The following is an 8,366-nucleotide window of genomic DNA, read 5'->3' on the forward strand; positions in this document are numbered from 1 at the left end:
TCCATATTTAATATATACATCTTTCAAAAGAGATAACTACTTTTACTATAATAAATAAAGGACAGAATAGTATATTCATGCTGAAAATTTAATAAAGTGACCAATAAATAGGACCCAAAAAAAACTTTCTCTCTCTGCCCTATAAATAAGACCAGAGGAGTATTAAATATTGAAGGTTCTTGAAGGTGCATGCAGATCTGCAATACAGTTTCAAGAACTATTAGTATAGATTCTTAAAATTTTCTTGAAGGTCAATCGCAAATTTTGGAGTCTGTAATGATGATTTTCAAGTTTTAGTCCTTCTTCTTCCCAAATTTCTCATTCAATTTTCCCAAGAATCAATCAATTAATATAGAATAAGACAGCTTGGCAGCACGTGTTTTGAATGTCAAATTTCCTAGCCACTGATTCTAGGACAACGCAACCAACTAGCAAGGGGACCAACATCGTACGTCCATAATGGAGCTCTTGGAGATACAAGTGTTCTGGTATTTGTTAAGGGAGCCGTGCATTATACAGAATCACTTGTTTCAAAGTTCTAATCTCCTATAATTGATTCTTAGTCCATCCATCAGCAATTAATATGATAGCACAAACATCTGGACTCGATCTTGGCGCAAACATCTGGACTTTTGCCAGTAGTTAATTGATTCTTACTTATCTCTCTAATTAAGAAGAATACAAACTCATGCATAAAATTCTTATTTTATTTTTGTATTTCTATTTTTATCTTCTAAAAATATGTCTATATATTTTTATGCTTATAAACATAAAAATTTCAAATTGTTAGCAGTGGTCCTACGAAGCAACGTGACGGGACCACCAAGGTGTAAGAGCAGCATCAACCTTATCTTCTTCTCAAATAAAATATTTAAAATTTAGATATTTATACTTTGAAATATTTGGAGAACAATAATATGATATATATATATATATATGCATGTATACATATGATTTGTGTAATATATATATATATATATATCAACATATGATTACACCAATTGGGCGGTGCATTATTTTCCTTTTAAGGCCCTTAACAGCTAGCTGGTTTCTTTCTTATCCTATTCACACACCCATTAATTCAATCGCCTCCGTTTTCTATAGCACGTGTGTTAATTATAAAGGTGATGATTCTTATTAGCCACCACTTCTAATAGAAGATTGGTCTCCGCTACACTTCCCAACAAGTTCACTCAACCATGGACAATATACATATAATCTATATAGCGAATAATTCAAATCTAACTAGCTTTTTTCATTAAATTTCAATAATACTACCTCCTCCCCTGAATATAAAATCTTATTTATAATTTGCAAACGAGATCTTATATTTAGAATTGAAAGTAATATCTTAAACGGACATTTATTCACTTAATATTTCGGGGTACAAATAAAAAAGAGAGACGTGCCTTAAGCGGAATAAAATATTAAATCCATCCAGACCATTCGCTACAAATCTAATGAATAATGATGAAGGTTTGCGGTGCCGGTGACAATAGGTGGGAAGTACAAGGGAGAGAGAGACTACTTTTTGCGATGATTCGAGGACCATGAAGCAACAAGTAGCTAGATTTTATATATGGGCACGTGACATTAATCTGGATTCCCCTTGAAGGTATTGTTTTGGAAGTTTCTAATAATTGCATGCCTATTATTAATTTGCTTTAATTTAATTCGTTCCCTTGTGGTTGTACTTTTGCCTGGCGCAAGAGATAAGATGATCCTATTAATTTGACGTGGCGAATAGACCATGCATATGTTTATATGTGGGAGGATTCGATTTTTCGGGAGAAAAAAATCCTTTGATTACATTTTGTTGGCCCATTTATAGTTGGTTCCTTGCTAAGAATCGTTTAATTTTTATATGTAATTTTTTTATGTGTGCTAGGTTCTTTTCATTATTTGTTACTACAGATTGTGAACAGCGTAACTTGTAAAGAAGAGCGATAAGTCATAATTTGTAGATGATTAATGACATTAGGGTCACTATATTTATTTGTAGTTAATATTTCTTCCCCTTTAATCCTCCTAAATCCTAGCAATGAGAACATAATAATTCACCAAAAACTTGTCTGAGTTTTTTTGATATGATAAGGTGACCACATGATATTTCAGTCGATAAAGTAGTGACCACATGTAATGACAATTGGTTTTTGATACGCCTGTTATCGCAATGATAGTGCGTAACTGCGTACCATTGTGGGTTTTCTTTTTCCCGTCTGCCAAGTAATTAATAGTACATTCATGATTGAGGCAAAAGTGTTCGTTTCCTAATAAATGAAAACGGCATCTTTTTATATCTTTTTCTTTTTTTGGTAAGCAAGCATCTTTTTATATCTGTATGTGAAAAACAGAATCACATAAAAAAATATTTAAACATTTAAAGGTATACCTAATACTTTATATTATTTTTTTAGTTATATTTAACACTATAAAAATTAGAATATAAGGTTAAGGTATTTGATACACACACAAAAAAGAAGAGAAAAGGTCTGGATCAGAATACTGAATATATCTGAAAGATAAAATAAGGGTGCTGAATCTATCTTTACTTTTTAATTTATATTTTGTATCTTCATAGAAATATACTTTTTTTTTCCAAATTTTCATTGAATAATGTTTAAAAAAAATTAATAAGAAGTCTCTGACAAAACTCAATTCCCTTTCTTTTGAATTTTGATGATATTCGCTCAACTTAATGTAGGGCACAGATATTATAAGCCCTTAAGGAGTTGGTGATATATTTTTTATAAGAATGAGAATTAAAATGACAGTGAAATTTGATAAAAAGACGTAAATATATTTGTTATGTTACAGAATGAAATATTCAATACTATAAAAATAAATTTTATATTTAGTAGCAGATGTAGTATAAGAAACTTACTCTATGGATGTTGAGGCCCCCTCGTTGATGGGGGGTGCTGAAGATTGAAGTGAGTTGAAATTAATGGAATGATTTGACAGTTCTAAATTAGGCGTTATGGGCTTACCGGATCTTAGGGAAGGACAATTCTTGTTTTTCATTATTGGGCTTTTAGTTAATACTCTTTGGCCCAATGGAAAATTGGGCAGCCCAGTTACAATCGAGTCCTTTAGGATGTCCAATCATACAAGCTTATGAACTTAATAGGCCCAGCATATTTTCAAACCATTAATTTCAGACCCAAACCCTGATTACATTATATTGCCCAGTGATGAATGCACTATAGAAGAACTCGTGATTCCATTACGATCTCTTTGAAAATGCAAAAAGTTGAGTGATTAATTTATTTTCAGTCACAACTGGATTCTTCCTTTTCTCATGCAACGCATAAAACAGATGATAACTTCAGTCCCAAAAAAAAAAAAAAGAGATGATAACTTTAAAGAAAAATGCTTTAAAATAAAATAAAGTTGTACACAGGGCAATAAAGTCTACATCGTGTTTGTAACGCATAATTAGTCCAAGTGAAAATGGACCATTAAAAAGTTTAATAATGTTGTCATCTTAGAATAAAAGTTTTAGTGATAGCAAGATCACAACTTTTCAAGTCTATAGCAACGTCATTACATATCAAAAGCACTTTAAAAAAAATATTTTTACATAAGTCGAGATAATTTTTTTTCATATATTTATTTTATATACTGTAAAATTATTTTTAAAGAGTTAATCCAAACACCTCATAACCTTTTAAGTACGTTAAATTAATGATAGCAACGGTCTTCAGTCCCCCCCTCTTTTGCCAATCAACGATCTTCAGCTTTTGAAGTCTGCGGACTTCCTTAATCGTTTTCATTATTACTTTCATGAAAATGTGAGTCTCGCAAATATTACTCTACTCCTATTAAGTCTCTACAAATATAAAGATAATTTTCATAAATTATAATTCATTTAAAGTGAAACTTCAACTTACAAATTAAATATATATGCCACGTAAAGGTAAGATCATTGCAGCTTCGTGATCACTCATTTTAGTCTAATATAATCTAATATGGCCGCGAAGCTTCTTGGAAAATCAGTAACGGAATATATAACGCAACGTAGCTTATGTTGAAAATAAAAATTTAGCCGTCACAAAAGCATGGTTACGATAGAATAAAAATTCAAAATAAAAAAAAATGGAGCCATTAAACTGCTAAGAATTAATATTGAGAGAATTGCTGTGGAGTTCTAAGCAAATAACATAATTTTTAAAAAGTCATAATAAATGTATAACAGCTTATAATAACAAGTTTTGATGTAGAAAATGACAACTGCTTACTTATTATTAATATTTTTTGATAATTAAATTTTTGGAGACCCTGTAGTAATTCTCTAGTTGATATTGAGGTGCATCTAATTTAAATAATCTCTGGTAAAAAGTTTTTAAATAATCTAATATTGGAAATAACATGGTATTATTAGCTATGAGGACTTGGGATTTGATAGAAACATTGCTGTCACGCGACTAAGTTAGAGGAGAATATGTATGAAAATGGCAAAATCGGTGCTAAAAATAAGAAGAGAATTTTTAAGTAATTTTACATCTTTTAAATTATTTAGATTTAAGATCACATTTACACCGCTTTGAAATGTCGTCAATAAATTAAATGAGTTTTTTTTTTTTTTGCTCCTGTATTAAATGATGAATTCCAACTTCCAATTGCGTGTGCGGATGTGTGAGAGAACGTTTTGATAAAAAAGAGTGTTTGTCCAAGAAAAATAATACTCCTCCCATCCTAAATATAAGACCCCTTTTGTAGTGTAATTTACACCACAAAAAGGGTCTTATATTTAGGACCGGAGGAGTATCTTACAAGAGCGCACTATCTGATACCAACAAAAATGCTCAATATTATGAACTCCGAAGACATTGTGCTTTTTTTTTTTTATCTTTTTTTAAAAACAAGGTGGTTGAAATAACGTGTTCTCTTCACATTTAGTCTTCTGATGACCTGTCTTCATCAGAAAAGGGTACAAGTGATCCATCAATGAACTCTATAAATTTGACGATCCATTTTTTGTACCTCACAAGAGCTGAGAAAAATAAACAAAAAGAAACCATAGTTATCCAAGAACCGTGTGTTTTAATTCTCTCTAGTTGTTTTACTTTTGAACTTGTATTGAAGCTATTTCATCGCTGTGAAGGTCTGTGTGTTTGATTTTTTTAATGCATTATTGACATTGCTGTTGTTGCTGCATACAAGACTCAGTTTGGCCTCCGATGGTGAAGCATTGAAGAAGTGCATCGAGAAGGAGAGGAAAGCTCTTCTGTTGTTCAAACATGGCATCTATATTAACTATGGTATGCTATCTACATGGAAGGACGGAGATGATGAAGATTGTTGCAACTGGAAAGGAGTTCATTGCAGCAACCAAACAGGTCATGTTCAAATTCTTGATCTTCCTAGTTCATATTCACTTTGTATGATTGGTATCGTTAATATTACTTTGTTGAGTGAGTTGCGTGAACTGAAACATTTGGATCTCAGTGACAATTGTTTCTATCAAAGTGACATCCCTCAATCCATAGAGTTATTCACCAACTTAAGGTATCTCAACCTCTCTTATTCTAATTTTGTTGGGAGTATTCCCAATCAACTGGGAAAGCTTTCAAACTTATAATATGTTGATCTGCGTAACAATCACTTGGATGGAGCTATCCCTTAACTAATTGGAAATCTTTCCAAGTTGCAGTACCTTGATCTTGGAGAAAATTATCTTGTGGAGTGATTCCTTATTGACTTGGGAATCTCTCCAAGCTCCACACTCTGCGACTCGGTGGTGATTGTTCTAACCTCACAGTAGCCGACAAAAACAATGGTGATACAGAGTGGATATCAAAGCTCTCTTTATTAACAAATCTTGAGTTGAGTTATGTGCGTGATGTCGGCAATTCTCAGATGTGGTTGCACATGATGATTGGTAAACTCATGCCAAAACTAAAGGAATTGACACTAACTGGATGTGGCATTTCTTATGCTTATAGCCCTCCTCTGTCTGCTTCTTCTTTCAACTATTCTTCTTCTCTTGTCATCCTTGACCTTTGACAATAACTTGAACTTATCATTATTTCAATGGCTCTTCATCTTCAACTCCAGCCTTCAACAGCATTATTTACAAACCTGCAGTCTTTCATCTCATAATCTCTATTTTTTATCTTCCCATTTTCATTTTCCTTCTCTCGTTGTTCTTGATCTCTCTTATAATAAATTGATGTCAGTAATGACATTGAACTTCGGCTCCAATCTTCAAAAGCTTTATTTGGAAAATTGTAGCCTTTCATCAAATAACCTTATCTTCACATCTTTCAATCCCAACCTCACTTCTCTTATACATCTTGATCTGTCTCAAAATCATTTGGCATCAACGATCCTATTCTATTGGATTTCCAACTTTACCTTCAATCTTCATGAACTGGACCTCAATTACAATTTGCTTAGTGGTTTCATTCCCTATGGTTTTGGAAACATAATGATGTCTCTTGAAGATCTTGATCTTTGCTATAATCATCTGCAAGGTGAACTCCCAACATCACTAGGGAATATATGCATATTGAAGAACTTAACACTTGCCTACAATAACTTCAGTGGGGACCTTTCGAGGTTCATTTCCAATATATCACGATGCGATAGACATCCATTACAAATTTTAGATTTAAAAGGAAATCGATTAACGGGCATGTTACCTAATCTTTCAGGTTTTTCCTTTTTGCAATATTTGGATCTCTCTAGTAACCAACTAGAAGGAAAAATACCTGAAAGCATCGGATTGATGTCTTAATTGAACATTTTGAATTTGCATGGGAATAATTTGGGAGGTGTAATCACCAAATCACATTTCAGAAATCTTTCTAATTTGTTGTCCTTATCATTTTCTCGCAATCCACTGAGCTTGGAAATTAGCACCAGTTGGATTCCTCCTTTTCACTTAGTAGTTATGGATATGGCTTCTTGCATGATAGGTCCTAATTTTCCAACTTGGCTTCGTAATCAACATCAATTATTTGCTTTGGATATCTCTGATGGCGGGCTTTCAGGTACTATGCCAGAATGGTTTTGGCCATTGTTAAAAAATATAAATCATATGAACATCTCATTCAACAATTTTTCTGGTGAAATCTCAAATTTACCACTCAAGTTCAATTATAAACTAGAAATTATTTTGAATTCAAATAACTTTGAAGGTGTAATTCCATCATTTCTTTGGCAAGCATAAGAACTTCATCTTTTTGAAAATAAATTCTCAAATTTGATTACACTTGTTTGTGAGCAAACGGAGGATGGAGGCATTGTCATTTTAGACCTATCAAACAATCAATTAAAGGGGCACATACCTAATTGTTGGAGCCAACTAAATGCACTGGAGCTTGTTGATTTGAGCAACAATAATTTATCAGGAGAGATCCCATCATCTTTAGGACTCCTTCTGAATATGGAGGCTTTGATTTTAAGAAACAATAGTTTGACTGGAGAACTTCCTTTCTCTTTAGTGAATTGCTTCAAGTTATTATTGTTGGATGTGTCAGAGAATAAGTTGTTTGGTTCAATACCCTCATGGCTTGGGGAGGGTCTTAGGCAGTTAGAAGTTCTAAGCCTGCGAATGAACTATTTAAATGGTAGTTTACCTCTGCATCTTTGTCACTTAAAGCAGATTCGGCTCTTGGATCTCTCTCATAATATGTTATCAGGTGAAATTCCATATTGTCTTCAAAATTTTGTTCTTATGGCATAAAAGGACATCAGCCTAGCTGATAGTGGCCATACATATAAGATCAATAGCCCAATATCTCCCAATCTCACTATATCTTTTGAATTCTATATAAGATTAGTGTGGAAAGGTCAGGATCAGGCGTTTAAGAGGCCAGAATTTTTTCTTAAAAGTATTGATCTCTCTAGTAATGCTTTAACAGGAAAAATATCAAACCAACTCGTCTCTTTGTTGGGATTGGTTTCCCTAAATTTGTCAAGAAATCAGCTAAGTGGAGAGATACCTATGAAGATTGGTAATCTAGAATCTCTAGAATTTCTCGATTTGTCAAACAATAAACTATCAGGCCCAATTCCTTCAAGCCTTGTTCATATTGATCGTCTTAGTGTATTAGACTTGTCAAACAACAATCTCTTTGGAAAAATCCCGATAGGAACACAATTGCAGAGCTTTAATGCCTTGTGTTATGAAGGAAACCTTGATCTTTATGGATTGCCACTGAGAAAAAAGTGGCCAGAAGATAATATGCCTCCATGTCAAGAAGGTAATCATGATGAAGAAGAAGATGCCTCATTTTTCTGTCAAGAATTTTACTTGAGCATGGGATTGGGATTCGTTGTTGGGTTCTGGGCCTTCGTAGGGCCGTTACTCTTCAACTGAACTTGGAGACAAGCCTACTACAGGTTTGTGAACACAA

This window comes from Neltuma alba, unplaced genomic scaffold (genome assembly GCF_004799145.2).
Source record: "Neltuma alba isolate B1F8T4 unplaced genomic scaffold, ASM479914v2 tig00004229_pilon, whole genome shotgun sequence".
Taxonomy (NCBI): domain Eukaryota; kingdom Viridiplantae; phylum Streptophyta; class Magnoliopsida; order Fabales; family Fabaceae; genus Neltuma; species Neltuma alba.